General features: G+C 52.3%; 1 protein-coding gene across 3 annotated transcripts in view; it reads right to left on the bottom strand.

The window, feature by feature from the left end:
- The window catches only part of RIMBP2 (RIMS binding protein 2), a 166,578-nt gene that overhangs the window by 83,328 nt on the left and 67,072 nt on the right, over positions 1-16,178 (bottom strand). The window contains exon 1 of one of the 3 annotated variants that reach the window (XM_069497381.1): positions 7,998-8,088. The exons of the other annotated variants lie outside the window; for them this stretch is intronic. The gene's annotated coding sequence lies outside the window, so the exon portion shown is untranslated. Of the gene's footprint in view, positions 1-7,997; positions 8,089-16,178 lie in introns of those variants that run through there. 3 annotated transcript variants of the gene reach the window in all.

The following is a 16,178-nucleotide window of genomic DNA, read 5'->3' as shown; positions in this document are numbered from 1 at the left end:
TGAGACCCAACCAAAGCAGGTGAAGAATGCACATGAACTAGGTGTGAATCTCACGTTTGTGATCATGAAAACGGATATAACATCCAGCCATCATAGAGTGACCGCAAGAACATCACCACCGTGGTTCGATGACAGCTACTCAGGGTTAAGAACACAGGCTAAAAACAAGAGAACGTGTCGGTAAAGCCATCATTGAACAGCATCCTTACATATTTATTTAACATTTATGTATTAAGTAAATTCCCACATGTGCTATTCTATACATTTTATAGACATTAATTTGTTCAAAGCTCAAAATGATGCTATGAAGTCAGCGCCATCATTAGACGGACGTGGCAAGCTAGAGAGAGGCAGCCCCATTTTACAGAGAGAAAACCGAGGCGAGGCAGGTTGAAAGACTTGCTGAGGCCACTCAGGCAGGCGAACGGCAAGGCTGGGTTTGGAACCCTGTGGTCTGATCCAGAGTCTGGGCCCTGAACTACCCCCCCGGATCAGCGTCCCTGGGTGAATTTCTGCCTCTGTTAAGGTAACTCAGGAAGCAGCGTCCGCAGAACACGCAGAGGCAACACAAAGCCCTAGCAGGAAAAAAGAAAATGTTTTCCAAAAGTGCATTTTAGCTCCTGGGTGTGGCAGCAGTTAGTCACGGCGAGGGACTGTGGGTGTCACATCACACGCCACTCGCTTCCTGGACACAGATGACCTTTGGTTTTATGGTTGAGCCTCTGAGGTTTATTGCACTCAGTGAACTCCAGGGCTGCAAACACGGCTGAGCACACGCCGCGCCTCTCATTGGAGGGCAGAGATAAGATTATACCACAGAGACACACACGCAGCGGTAACTAACAAAAGTGCAGGATGTATTTGTTTCCCAGAAAACCATTTAAATGTCTTAAAATCTAATAAGAGACCTATGGGGGGGGGGGAGAGGGGAGAAGCCATTCAGCACCAGCCTCACCCTGATTTATAGGAGGCATCTCGGGGATGCTTTTATGACTTTGACCTTGGGAGGACGTCTAGATAAAACAGCTAACACAGGCAGCTGCTCCTGCAAAGCCAGCCGCGCGAAGCAGAGGAGGGAGGTCGCTCGAGACCTTGCAAAGGCTCCGTGTCTGGAACAACTCAGTAATCATCCGGTTCCATTCTGAGCAACAGTCGTGACGGCTGTGCTGGCCGGAAACACATCTCGGGGAGCCGGGCCTGCTGCCCGCAGGAGGAGGAGGAGGAGGAGGGGGCAGCGCCGCCCGCCGCCCGACAGGGATAGCAGCGGTTGTCGTGGCAACCGCACACAGGGCAGGTGAGTCTCCGCCCCCCGGTACTCAGGAAATGAACGGGCAGCGGCTCTGTGTGAGGGTCAAGGCCGATGTGCAGTGGTTCCCAGCTCCGAGCAATTCCATGTTTTAAACGTAGAGGATTTTATTTTGTTTTTTTTTCTTTTTAATCACTCCGCAGCAGGACTGCCCTGGTGACATGTGACGTGCACGCTGCCTGCCCGGATCGTCATTAACAGGCCGAGGGACGGGAGCCTATGTGGCCAAGACCCGGTCCCGTGCTGCGTGCACAGGATAAAGTCACACCCGGTGCATGAGGCGGTTTCCAGGAAGCCCTGGAGGCCGCAGCCCGTCCTACCCGTGGCGCCGTGTTTGCCTTGCTGTCAGTCTCGGCGAGCGGCCGGAGCCCGGGAAGCGGGATCGGCCGGGAAGCTGCTATCGGGAAGCAGATGGCACCTCCAGCTGGGATTTTGAAAGTTAAAGACGGAACCATTTAGAAGGGTGTGGGTGGAGCTAAAGTCCAGCCAGGAAGGCTCAGACACCATGGGGAGCCGGCCCGGCCCCGAACCTCAAGGGACCAGGGGACAGCTGGTGCCACGGAGGTGGCAGCAAGCCAGAAATACCACACCGGGAAGGACAGGAGCGGGGGACCCCCCTTCCCTCCTCCTGCCCTGCCACCATCAGCTGCCGGCCCCGCCCAACTGCACGGCAGAGCGGGGAGCCCAGGGGGCCCCAGGATCTGCGTGGAGAACCCCAGCCCGGCGAGGATCGCCCGAAACCACAGAAACCGGAGAGAGGCTGGGACGGAGCCTCCCTCACAGCCTCGCAAGGGACCGACCCTGCCGACAGGTGGAGCCCCCAGAACCTTGAGGGGGTAAATCGCTGTTGGAGCCCCCATGTCTGAGGTGCTGCAGCAGCCGGAGCGACACCTGCACCCCCACCAGCCCGCGGGAAGACGCCGTCGGGCAGCCCTGGGAGCAACCTCGGGGGCTGGGCCCCTGAGGACGTGGGTCACCCCAGAGTGAGCTGGAAAGCAGAGCCCCCTTCAGACACCTGCAGCCCCAGGTGACACCTTGGTGGCAAACCCACGACACACCCTGAGCTCCTGATCCAACCTGTGTATTGCTAGAGCCACAGATTTGGGGGTAATTTACTACATAACAGTAAGTGACAAACACAGCTACCTTGTCTGATTTAAAAAAAAGACATTTGAAATCCCCTCGTCCCTGGACTTCTCTGCGGGCAATACTGCCGCCCACTTCACTGCCCGGCCTCATCTGAAGACGGGGTGCCAGACGCCTCCCTCCACCCCCACGCCCGCCCTCTGAGCTGCTGCCTCGGCGAGTTGCTTAGTCTCGGCGAGTTGCTTAGTCTCGGCTCCTCTGACTCAGTTTCCCCAGAACTGAACAGCGAGGGTGATCCCAGCATCTCTCTCACTGGGAAATAAGTGAGCAGATACGTGTCAACATGTGTCTGAGACACGTCCAGGATAGTCTGTGGCACAGAACAAATGCTGAGTGATTATTAGCTATTATTATTCTGCTGATATGACAATGGTGACTTGATTCTGTTTGTGTAGGAACGAAATCACAACATGACGACCGCAGCCTGATCTCCCCTGCGGCTGTTCTCGAGTCCTTTCCAGTGACAGCGTCCACCCAAGCTTTCCCCTCATTGTCTCGCGGAGAATAGCTCTCTAATGACACAGTGACAATTAGCGCCACAGATAAATCTGAAAATAAACATCGCCGCGGCGATGATCAGTGCGGACATGTGGGATCACAACATTGTGTGAGCAGCAGCCGCACCTCTCCCTGCACACACACAGCTGCCGGTGGGGCTGCCTCGCACTTCCCGAGGCTGAACGAGCGGATTTTCTTCCCTAAGTGACGGTGACAGACAGACGTCAGCCACCGGCTACGTCCGCACCCGCCAGGCCAGGGGTCCCCACGCCTGTCTGCGAAGGTGCAGCTCTCCCAAGGCCCCAGGTGTGGACCAGGAATCCCAGGAAGTCGGCGTGGGGAGTGTGAGAGACAAGAAGAAGGGACAGAAGGGAAGTCACCCCGTGATTTCCCTCGCTGGGTGGGGGCTCGGTCAAAGAGCAGGTGGCCTCTTTCAGAAGGGCTGGTCTGAGCGGCGCTTCTAAAATCTGGCGTCTGAACTGCCTGGTGAAGGGAAGGTTCTCCCGATCAGGTCCAGGGAGGAGCCGGGACTCCGCATCCAGCTTCCAGCGTTCGAGGAACATTGGATACTTTTCCTGCCACAATGTTGATAAATTACACTTCACTTGTTAACAATGTCTATTTTCCGAATAACTTATTGACTTGGTCACGAAACTGAAATCGTCAAGTAGGTTAGAACCCATCTTCTCTCTCTTTTTAATAAAGGTTACTTGTCTATACCGTCATCATCACAACTGTGCTGATTAATTTATCTTCTCTTATGCCAATGCCATATTTTGTATATTTCATTTTATTTTTAATTGGCCAGTAGTATTGGATACATTTGGGGGTGCAGTGTGATGCTATGACATACATATCATGCACTGATGAGATCCTGCTAATTAATATATCCATCATCTCATGCGTCATTTCTGTACGGTGAGAGCATTTGAGATCTACTCTCCCGGCAATTTCCAAATAGACCAAACATTATTGCTAACTATAGTCACAGTGCTGGATGGACCGTAGATCTCTAGAACGTATTCCGCCTTTGTCACTGAAATTTGGTGTCCTCTGACCAAGGAATGACTCCCCCCACCTCCGCCACCTCCTGCTGCAGGCAACACCGTTCTCTCTGCTTCTGTGAGTTCAACTTCCTTAAAATTCCACACGTCAGTGAGGTTTATTTCGCTGAGCACCGTGTCCTCCAGGTTCGTCCACACTGTTGCCAACGACAGGATTTCCTCCTTTTATGACTAAATAGGAGCCCACTGTGGACAGACCACCTTGTCTTTGTCATTCACCACTGATGGACACTCAGGTTGGTTCTGAATCTTGGCCGTTGTGAGCCTCGTGTTCTCTGAACACCCACGATTCCCATTTCTCGAGGGCAGCCTGGGCACGGACAGACGAGCCTCGTTTACATTAGATCTTTACATTTTCACAGCTCATAAGACCACGTGCTGTAGTGACTAAGGCTTGGAAGTGACCCCACCTTGGAGTTAGCAGGTGTTTATGTCCCAACTGCACCACTTGGTACCCAGATGACCTTGCGCAAGTGACTTACCTGCTCAGTGTCTCTGACGGTGCAACTGTAGAATGAATGACAATAACACCCCCCTCCCAGGGCTGCTTGCAGATAATCCGGGTGGCACACTTAGAAGTGGAGAGATTTGCTCTGGGACAAAGAGCTGGAACTTCAACACAACAGACGCCAAAGGCTGGGTTTGTTTAATGCAAGATGTGGGAAGTAGGACTCTCACAGACACAGCTAGAAAGTTGTTCTAGAGGCAAAGTGTTATTGCAGGTAGAATTTCTATTTTCCCCACTATACCCAGTGGACGTGTAAGAGAGCTCATAACTTCTAGATTCCAGGCCATCATTCTTATCAAACCTCCTCAAGTCCAACTCCCTTTTTAACTTCGTTGCAAATGTAATTTTTCAATATGACAACCCGAACTGTCTCCAGACCTTGCCAAATGTTCCCTGGGGGGGGGGGGGGTGGAATCTGCTCCCACCTCCCCACCTCCTCCCCGCCTTGGAAACCTCATCTACGGTGGCTTAGCGGCCGCCCCTCCCCCGTCGCACGACAGCAACGTCCCTTCCCGCCCTCGCCAAGCTGCCCCTTCCCACACCCACGTCAATAAGCTACAGGAGCAGCTCGCCAACTGCAGTTGTCTACACCAACCACGAACCTACTTCCAAAAGCATGTTTGACCGCTATAATCAACCTTTTGTACTTTGCCAAAAACATTTCATCATGATTTCCCACCCTGGGCTCAAGAACACATATTGGAATTTCCTGGTAACCAAGTACTACGGGTTGACTTGGGCCCCTGCCCCAAATTCCTACGTTGAATTCCTAACCCCCAGGACGTCAGAATGCGACATTGGATGGAAACGGCCTTGTTGCCAATGGAATGAGTTACGTCTAGTCGGGATTAATTACACCCAGTTACGTCAGGTAGGATGAGGCCACTCGGGAGTGGGGTGGGTCCCTGGTTCAGTGTACTGGTGTCCTTACCAAACAGGGAAGTTTGAACACACATGGGGAAGACGCCCGTGACGATTTAGGCAGACATCGAGCGGATGCTCCCACGAGCCACGGAATGCCAGGGTGGCCGGCAAGCCACAGACGCGAGGGGAGAGGCCTGAACCGTCTCCTCCACGGCCCTCGGAAGACACCAACCCCGCTGACGCTCAGAGCGCAGACTCCCGGCCCCCAAACCGTGAGCGAATACGTTCCTGTGGTTCAAGTCACCCAGTTTTTGGTACTTGGTTCCGGCCACCCTAGGAAACAAACGCACGGAGGCACTTATTTCCCTAAAGCCCGACATATGTTAGGTCTTCATGAATCTTTCGAGCATCTCCCACCAGGGGTCAACTGCACGTGTTTAGGGACGCTCAGGCCAGGCCGGTGTGGTTAAAAGAGAAGTATCGGGCCGGGCGCGGTGGCTCACGCCTGCAATCCGAGCACTCTGGGAGGCCGAGGCGGGTGGATCGCTCGAGGTCAGGAGTTCAAGACCAGCCTGAGCAAGAGCGAGACCCCTGTCTCTACTAAAAAAAATAGAAAGAAATTATCTGGCCAACTAAAATATATAGAGAAAAAATTAGCCGGGCATGGTGGTGCATGCCTGTAGTCCCAGCTACTTGGGAGGCTGAGGCAGGAGGATCGCTTAAGCCCAGGAGTTTGAGGTTGCTGTGAGCTAGGCTGACGCCACGGCACTCACTCTAGCCAGGGCAACAAAGCGAGACTCTGCTCAAAAAAAAAAAAAAAGAGAAGTGTCAACTGAACAGCTATTTGGGGGCCTGGCCCATAGGAAACAGGTGCCCCAAACCTAATTACTGATTTACCCTTATTCCAGGAGGTTTTGAGCCTTTTCCTCCTTAATGCAGACAGTCTTGGGGCTGGTCCTTGCTGTGTAATCGGTTGTGATTTTCTAGGGAAGGACGTGCAGGACACAGGTTTTTATAACTCCCAACTGACCAGCAAATATAGGAGGATACTGGGTGGCTCTGAAATGCATCTCGAATCCCATTTTTCAGTTAAAGGATGAACATTCCCCAAATACAACAAAAAGAAGATTCAGAAGGCAGGAGCAGCAATACTGGTAAGGTTTTTATTCTGTCTTAGTTTTATGCCTAAAACTTATCCACATAACCTCTTGCTCTCTATGTCTGTTAAACTGACTTTAAAATAGGATCTTTCATTCTCTAGGATTTGGGAAGAGCCTTGAATTTATCTGGATTTATCTTTTATTAATAATTTATTCTGATAGCTATAGTAATACATGCTCACTGTAGGAAAGTGTTTAAATATAGAAAAGTGCAAAAGAAAGAAAACTACCAAACCCTGCAAAAGTGGTGGTGCCTTTGATCTATGAAATAAAGTCAGACACACGGGTGGAGGATATACATCATCAGTGTGCAAACATTACAGAATTTTAAAATCTATATCTGTGTCTTTTTAGTCTATTCTTTTTCTAATACTCCACAAATGAAACACCTCTGTCTAACCTAAAATTAGACTTTATCGAATTACCTCAAAGCCACCCTCCAAGAAACTTAGAACATTTTATCCACAAGGAACAATAACTCTACGAAATCCTTGACAGAGTGAGGCTTCGTTTGCAGGAAACAGAAAACCAATTTAAATCAGCTTAACTGAAAAAGGAAATTCTGAGTTTACCTAACTGGAGGTCCCAAGGGGTGCAGCTTTCAGGAATGGCTTGATCCAGGGACTCCACCCTGCGAGCGCCTGGCTTCTATCCTCTCTCATGTATCAAATTCATCCTCAGGCTGGAATCACGTGGGTTCAGCAGGGCCGGTCACTCATCTTTGCAAGGCAAGTGAGGGGAGGAGTGCTTCCGAAGCTCATACAGGAGAAAGAAAAAACCTTCTCTAGAACCTCCTATAAGTCTCTCCTCCTCACTCCTGGCTGGAGTCGGATCATACACCCTGTCCAGGGCGAACCCCTAGGAAGGGCTGAGGTTTTCTCTAAGGAGCTCAGCCCTGGCTGCAGGGGCGGGGGCCCGGGAAAAGGGGTGGATAACCTAAGAAAAACTGGGGTTCTGTTTGGCAGGAATAAGCAGAAAAATGGATGTCAACAGGCACCCAAGTGTCTTCTCAATTCTGCGGGAGTTGTCTGTATCTGACAGCTTGTCAGAATTCCACTGGGCACTTTCAGGAGTGAAGGAAATTTGAAAGGCAGAGGAAAATCACTGAGCGGGGAGTAACTCACTGTGCATTTAATAAAATCTAAACAGAAGTCTCTGACAGAGTGGCTCGGTGTGACGGATGGCTGGCGGTAGACAGGTTTTGACTTCACTGATCTAATCTTTTTTCCAACTGAGGACTAAACCGGAGGCTCTCAGCCTATTCACACTGCATAAAATGTATCTGCTGCAATATCATTATCCAGAGTTGGGTTTTAAATCTACGAGGACTTTTCAAAAACCATTGAAAATGCTTAAGTGCAAGTGACACAAAAGGACCCACCTTGTCAGTTTCATATTTCCAGCCCCCTTTAAACCAGTCTGCATTTTTCTCCCACCAACAAATGAGTCGCCAGACACACGGAACACACTCTTCTGCCCTGCCGAGCCTTTTCCTCACCAAGACACCCGGTGGCATCTCCAGCTCAAAGTCCAGTGATTAACCTGAGCATGAGAAAGCTAAATTGGCTCCAACACGAAACGGAAGGAATGATCAAATGGCGGGCCTGAATGTCAGTGAGGTCGGATTCCCAGATCAAAGGTTAATAGGAAAAGGTTGGGGCTCTTCTCCAATTATTGATGAAGTCGTTCAAAAGACCACGCAAACCACACAGGGAATAAAATATGAAAATGGTGACTCGTCACTGAGACTGGAGCTTTCGTTGTTAATACTAACATCCTCTGAAAGGGGGAACAAACATGCCCTATTGCAGCAGGGGCTTTATTTAAGTGCCATTATTTGTTCGACTGTGTATTAATATATTTAAAGCTGGGTTGGGTCAGCTGTTTGAAAGTCAATCGTTAAGTCACCCCGTGTGCACGTGACCAGTTACTGGGGCACAGGTGGGCCTCTGCCTCTCCTAGGCGTTGTTGTCATAACCTCCCTGCCTCCCCCAAATCAGCAGCCGGGTCATCCCTGCAAAATGCAAGTCACGTTGCGTGTTTCTGCCACTCAAAACCCTGCAGTGGTTCTCCGTTTCAATTACATATTATAGAAAAGCCACCGTCCTGCCGGGCTCTCCATAATCCAACTCCTCAACCCCACGTGCTGCCACGTCCCCCCTCGCTGTCCCCGCCTCAGCCAACCCTGCCACTGGCCTCCCCGCTGCTCTTACACACGCCAGGCAGCCCCTGCCCCGGGGCCTTTGCACCTCCCTGCCTCTCCTCCCAGAGGTCCACTGGGCAAACTCCCTCGCCCGCCCTTCGAGTCTCTGCTCATATTTCATCTCCTCACCGAGGCCACCCCGACCCCCTCTTCGAACTTTGCAAACTCCCCCCAGCCACCTTCCTCATGTCACACCCCCCCTCTCCTGAACACCACGGTTTCCCCAAGGCGTTTCCCACTTCATCGAGCCACGTCTTTTCCTTTTTTAAATGGAGGTGAGACGCACATCACATAAAATTAACCATTTTAGCGTGAGCAACTCGCTGGCAACAGTGGTGCAAGGAACGGCCAGCAAGCCCACGGAAAGGCGTTCGACATCCTCAGCCAGGAGGGAAATGCAAAGAAATGTGGCTCCCACGTAGAACGGGGAGAAGGAAATCCTGCCGCCTGCAACGGCATGGAGGCCTGGAGGACGCTGTGCCAAGCGCAATGACTCCGTCACAGAAGGACAGACACTGTGATTTCTCTCAGCTGAGCACTGAAAGCGGTCACAGGTACAGGCGTGGACCGTGGCGGTTGCCCGGGGGACGCGGGGTCGGGGTTGGGGGTTGTTATCCGACGGGGCTAAGGTTCTGCTACACAAGGCGAGTTGGTTCCAGAGAGCTGCTCCGCAGCGCCGGGCCCGTGTTGCACAACAAGGTACCTCGAGCTTAACGCTGTGTTGGGAGGGCAGACCTCGTGTTAAAGGTTCTTACCACGCACACGCACACACACACACATGCACATGGATGCACACACACGGATACACACACGTGGACACACACACGGACAAAGGAACACAAGGAACGTTTTGCAGGGATGAATGACTGTGGAGATGGTAACACGGGTGCATACACACCTCCAAACTCATCAAATTGTGCGAGTTATGCTTGCTTTTTAATACACCAATGACATCAACAAAGCTTAGGGGCAGAGGAAACATAAATCAAAGCCACAGTGAAATATCGCTTCGCGCCCTCTCTAATGGCTATAATTTTTCTTAAAAAATGGAAAATCACAAGTGCTGTCAAGGATGTGGAAAAATCAGAGCCCCTGTGCCGGTGGGGACATAAACGGGGCGGCCACCCGCTCTGGAACACGGCGCGGAGGCTCGTAAACACAGTCAGCGCACGGCCAATAATTCCACTCTGTTACTTTTTGATTATATATTTAACACTGTTTCCTTGTCGTCTGTCTCCCCCCACCACGGTGAGTCCCGCGGGGCGGGGATGCCGCGCCCTTGTGCGCTGGGTCCTAGTGCCCACGGCAGTGTCAGAGGAGAGTCACCTCGAAACCATTAAGCAGATACGCGGGAGGATCCTTCAGCAGTCTCCTCTTAGAACAGGACCAAGCGCCCCCTCGTTTTCTCACTATTTGTAGAATAACTGGGAGTTCCTTTAACTCAGAGCTTCCTGCTAGTGCCTGATCTCCAAAGCCCACCCGGTGTCCCCCCTCTGAATTTATTTATTTTCTTTTTTGGCTCAGTAACATGTATGGCGCTTTTCTGCAGGGCTTTTCATGTATGACGGCCACGCTTGTTCACACAGCAGCGCAAAGGGGGATATGAAAATCACAGTCATGAAATAAACAGAAACCACCGGTTTCAGGGCTGTAGCACGCGACATTCCGATTCTGCCGGCCACGGGAGGGGAGGAACCCACCGGCCGCCACGTTCAGTCATCGCCTGAAGGATGTCGCTCTGACTCTCGACAATGCGCGGTGAAAATCGGAAAACAAATATTGGAGATCACGCGTTTTCTGTCCAGCGGTCTCGTCCAGTATCAGTTCTTCGTGGGAACTGTGCGACAGAATTGGTCACGGTAGGGACAGTGAAGTCACTGAACCACCTCTTCAAGGTCAAGGGTCTCAACCGCCAGCCCCACAGGCTGAATTTATCTTGCTCAATCTGTGCAGTGTTTTTAAAATGTTTTAAATTTATTGCCAGTTCTCATACTCACACAAGCAACATTCCTGGCTTCCAGAACAAAGCAGATGTTTCGGCAGTTCCGGGCCGTAATTCTTGCGAGGCAACAACAAGGAAATAGGAACAGCTGTCGCCCCTCTAGACGAGAGGTACAAGGTGGCTTGAAAATACGTCCATAAATTCTACGATGCTCCTGCCTTCAGGAGGTGGAGACCAATCTCTCCCTCCTTGATTAAGCTGGACGTAGTGACTTGCTTCTAACAGAACAGGGCAATAGTGATTTGCCACTTCTGAGGTTGGGTTCTCTCTCTCTCTCCCCCCCACCCCACCCCCTGTGTGCTGGGAGAAGCAGGTATCGTTCTATGCACAGCCCTGCGGTGCACGAGGGGAGGAACCGAAGCCTCCGGCCGACAGCCAGCAGGGCCCACGCCTGCCGACCCCACGCCGGTGAGCGCGAAGGCATCCGCCAGGGGCAGCGGAGGCTCCAGACACCTGCAGCCCCCGCCGAGGGCCTCACTGCGCCTCGTGAGAAGCCGGGAGCCAGATCCGTCCAGCCAAGCCACTTCTGGATTCCTGATCCTTGGAAACCGTGTCGCGTAACACAAGTTTGTCGTTTGGAGCTGCTAAGATTTCGAGTAATTTGTTACACGGCAACAGATGACTGACACGATGTGCCTTCTCCATTCCCCCGTCCCCTCTGGGGGCTGCTCTAGGTGACAACCCCCCCGCCCCCGCCTGGTTTCCTGGGCATTTGGGTCATCAGCTCTGGTCTCAGGGCAGAGGGCGCCGGCTCCTCCCAGGCAGCTTTACCTGCAACTCAGGTGGTCAGAGGGCGGTGGAATGTTCAGGAAGGAAGAGCACAGAAAATGCCTTTGCAGACAGTAAGCTGGGGAGGACAGCACAAAGCAGCTAAAGGGGGTGAGCAACCTCGGCATGGAGAGCCCTGACCAGGTTAAACTTTGGGCAAGTCAGAAACACACAAAATGGTCAGGGAACGTCAAAATTCAGGGGGCTTTTGAAATATCCAAACTGTTGCGGTTTTTATGTATTCACACCATTATCATCTGCGGCGTCAGAAGAAACAACAGTGCATTAAAGACACAAACGGGTTTCTGCAGACCCAGGGGTTTCAAACAGGTCTGGCACCCGGGCGTACGTGTCATGAGAAGGGGAAGTCACCAGTCCCATAGCAAATTTAATAATGTAATAATAAAGTGTGCTGACGTTTATTAATCATTTGTTTCTCCTTTCATAAATTTGGGCTTATAGTATCACTATAGCATGATTGCTGCTCATTCGCTTTCTGATGTCTCTCCAGGTGGGGGGAATATTGTCCCTCGGCTCAACCCCCCCATCCCAGACTCTGCCGACGGGGGCTCTGGAGGGAGGGGTGGGGCAGGGAGCTGCCCCTCGGGGTTCAGCCGCGGCTGCCCCAGCCCTGGCGCCTCTCGGCAAAGGGGCAGATGGTTCCTGCAGCTGCGGGTTTCTACTTGCGGTTTCTCCATGTTCCCAGGGTCAACGTCATCACGTCCGTCCCCTTGGAGACGGCAACGAGGGCCGGCGAGTGCCATCTCCCTCTGCCCTCCTCTCAGCCTTCCCAACCCACCCTGGTCCTCCAGCCGCAGGGGCGGCAGCCACACAGAACAGCCTCTTTGCCTTTTCCCCCTCTAACACCCGATCGTCAGCTGTGCGTGTGAAATGCTCCCCGGTGGTCTCTCTCCTGACTGCGCCCCACTGATACACGGGTGTCCTCCTGCGAGCCTCAGCCTGTCTTGCCCACGCTCGGCACCGTCCTGTCAGCATCAGCTGCCATGTGTCAAGAAAAGCTAAGCCCTGCTGTCAGGGGACCGTGATACTCAATACTTTCTCCCAAAGACGGGCGACCTAACGTCAGGCTCTCCCTCCCTTCCGTGTTAGGCAAGGCTCTCTCTCCGCTGGAAGCAACAGAAAGGGCCTTGGCTATTGTGAGCTAGAAGGTACATTTATAAGGAGGAGGTGACATTTCGTGTGACCTCCAAAGCAACGTTCAACCAACCAGACTTGCAAGAGGGGAAACCAGGACATCTTAGGAGACTTCTCAACAGGAGTCTGAGAGCTTTCTCTACGGAGGACTGAAATTCACATGCTTCACTTCTCCAAACGCCTCATTTCTCTGCCTTCAGTTCCAAACAGCAGGTTCCCAGGAGCCTGAATCCCTGCCCAAATCGGCTCCCGCGGGTGGACCGGGTTCCGTGGCGTCCACACAGACCCTGGGCCCAGTTCCCGAGAGCTGGGAACCCTTGGGAGCAGACACAGCCCTTCCATCCTGATCTCTGACGCCAGGCTGAAGATGACACGCTCCCCTCTGGGAAGCTCAGAAGCAACCGAGTGACAAGCTCGGCAGCTCCCAAGACTCCAATTGCAATCAGGGTACCTGCCAGGCTCAGGGACCCTTTTGCCAACTCGGTCTGTGTGTTTCTTCCCAAGTGCTTAAAGCTAAATGCTTTGCTTCGAAACATCTGTTGCAAATGCTTCCAGCTCCCCAGCAGGGCAGTCATGTTTCTCGTACAAATGATTCCATACACACTATCTTGCAAACTCTTTCTTCCAGCCAGATCCCATTAGGTGAGAATTACCTGAGTGCCAAAGGGGTGTTTGCAGAGTATAAAAATTATTTCTGGATGGTAGGGTGTTATCCGGCAATTCTCCTCTGCCTGTCGGGGGCGGGGTGTCATCTCAACTGTCCAATCCCAGTTTCTCCCTCTGCAGAAGAGCAGCTCTCGCAGTTCCCACCACACAAAGTTATAACAAGAATGAATTGAGACGAGAACAGAGTTTTTAGTACATAACATTAGAGATGGAACAGAAGGTCACTCGAGCTCCTCCCAGTGAATCCCTCCTTACGCAGAGCTTGCGCCTGGCTTCCAGAGGCTGCGCTGGGGGCTCAGGCTCTCGGTGGAAGACGGCGGTTCTGCAGGGGAGGCGGGAACATGCTTGTGGCCATCCTGAGCGTGCGGCAGGGAAGTCCCTATATATTTTTACTCACTGGCCATGGCCAGGGGGACTTGTCACCCAACCTGAGGGACAACAGAAGGGGTGAGACAGCAAGTCCCCAGGAACCAGACTGTGCTGCAGGACATCCTCCCGTCCCCAGTGTGGACCGTCCACAGCAGCTGTGGCCGGGAAGGAGCACCCTCCCCCCACTCCCAGCACCCGGTGCCCCCAAACCAGCCAGAGCATGATGGAGGCAGAGCGCGACTCAGAAACCAGCCGGGCAGCACCGCAGCACCTACCGCCGTGGCTCTGCCGGCAAAAACGGTGTATGTATGTGTTTATTCCATAGTTACACATTTATTGTATGCTTCATAGACCATGTTTTATTATAAATATTTTGTTATGTAAATAACAAATATTTTATACATTTATGTATTATACATCATGTACAATCATATCATATCTATGAAAAAGACTCAGAGCACAGAGATGAAAAAGCAGAAGTGATTGTTGGATTGGGGTAAGGTCAGAGCTGAATATTTTATTTTATTTAAAAATGTTCTTTATTGTGGGGATGATACTTTTAAAGATGGCTATGTGTGTGCATGCGTGTGCATGCGCATGTGTGTAGGTGTGTATGTGTGTGCATGTGTGGTGTGTGTGCATGTACATGTGGGTAGGTGTGTACGTGGGCATGTGTGTAGGTGTGTGCAGTGTGTGTAGGTATATATGCTGTGTATAGGTGTGTACATGAGTGTGCATGTGAGTAGGTATGTACATGTGTGTAGGTGTGTACATGTGTGCATGTGTACTGTGTAGGTGTGTACTGTGTGCACATGTGCGCTGTGTAGGTGTGTACGTGTTTGCACATGTGTGCCTGCATGTGTGTGTGTACTCTGTGTGTAGGTGTGTGCACTGTGTGTGTGCACTCTATAGGTGTGTACATGTGCATGTGCATGTGTGTAGGTGTGTGTACTATGTGTAGGTGTGCATGCATATGCACTGTGTAGGTGTGTACATGTGTGCACGTGTGCCTGCATGTGTGTGTACACTGTGTGTAGGTGTATGCACTGTGTAAGTGTGTACATGTGCATGTGTGTACTGTGTGTAGGTGTGCATGCATGTGCACTGTGTAGGTGTGTAGGTGTGTACACTGTGTAGGTATGTACATGTATGTGCATGTGCACTGTGTAGGTGTGTGCACTGTGTAGGTGTGTACATGTATGCACGTGTGCCTGTATGTGTGTAGGTGTGTACACTGTGTGTAGGTGTGTACGTGTGCACGTGCATGTGTGTACTGCGTGTAGGTATGTGTGCATGTGCACTGTGTAGGTGTGTACACTGTGTAGGTGTGTACGTGTGCACATGTGCGCATGCATGTGTGTAGGTGTGTACGCTGTGTGTAGGTGTGCGTGCATGTGCACTGTGTAGGTGTGCACATGTGCGCGTGCATGTGTGTAGGTGTGTACGCTGTGTGTAGGTGTGCACACGCATGTGTGTGCACGTACTGGAGACCTAGATGCACTAAGATAATGGGCCGTATAGATGAGGGAGCGACGCTCATGATCTGGGTCTAGTCAGACATCAGCAATGGGTCTGAAAAGGCGCTTTGCAGTCTGGAGAGGTGGCCCTAGGACCGGGCGGGGGGATGGCCCTGGCTGGGGCAGGTGCTGTGCTGTCCCCGGGACGGGGCAGCCGAGGACATGGGGCGCGGGGCTGGCGGAGGAGGGTGCAAACAGAGAAACACGAAGCTGGGTCTGCGCAACATGGCCAGGCCCCCAAACTGCGAGATGTGGGCGATCTCGAGAGCTGTCTGCGGCTGCTCCAGCCCCGGAGCTCAGCTGTTCCGCGCAGAAATCCCCTCCCCGGCAGGTCACCCCCGCACGGCCCCCCCAGCTGGCTTGCCAGCCTCCGCCCCCGTCTGCAGGCGCGCACCGAATTCAGAAGGAAGAGAGAGAAGTTGCCAGCTCCGAAGCGAATGGAAATGGCAAGCAGAGCGCTAAGCGACGGTCTGTCGCCGCGCGGGTGGGGTTTGCGCAGAGGGTATCACCGTGCTGGGGGCGTGCAGGGAGGGCAGCTGTAGTCCTCCTCCCTGCGGAAGGATCTACAGGTAAACATAACTCGCAAGCAAGGAAATCGCCACAAGGAGAAAATAAAATCCATCAACCAGATTAAAATAAAACCTCCTCATGAACACCACATTGTTCCTTGCTGGAGATAAACAAATGCAACACGCAGCATTTTGAAAAACAAGAGCAGGTGCCCTGTGTGTGGGGGTGACAGTCACATCACCCCCCATCACCGAAGGAGACGCCCCGCGGGCCGCCCCCCCACCCCAGACACAGACCGCGGAGGAAGCAGCCCCTGCCCGACCGCACTGGCGAGTCCAGTTCTCATCGTGTTCCGCCCCCAAACAGAAAAGAGAACTCTGGGGCAAACCATTTCCTTATCAAGAATTTCTGATATTGCATCATTTTATTTTTTACGTAACTA

Source organism: Eulemur rufifrons, chromosome 21 (genome assembly GCF_041146395.1).
Source record: "Eulemur rufifrons isolate Redbay chromosome 21, OSU_ERuf_1, whole genome shotgun sequence".
Taxonomy (NCBI): Eukaryota; Metazoa; Chordata; class Mammalia; order Primates; family Lemuridae; genus Eulemur; species Eulemur rufifrons.
The sequence above is the reverse complement of the archived record's forward strand: the minus strand, read 5'-3'. Positions and strand labels throughout refer to the sequence as shown.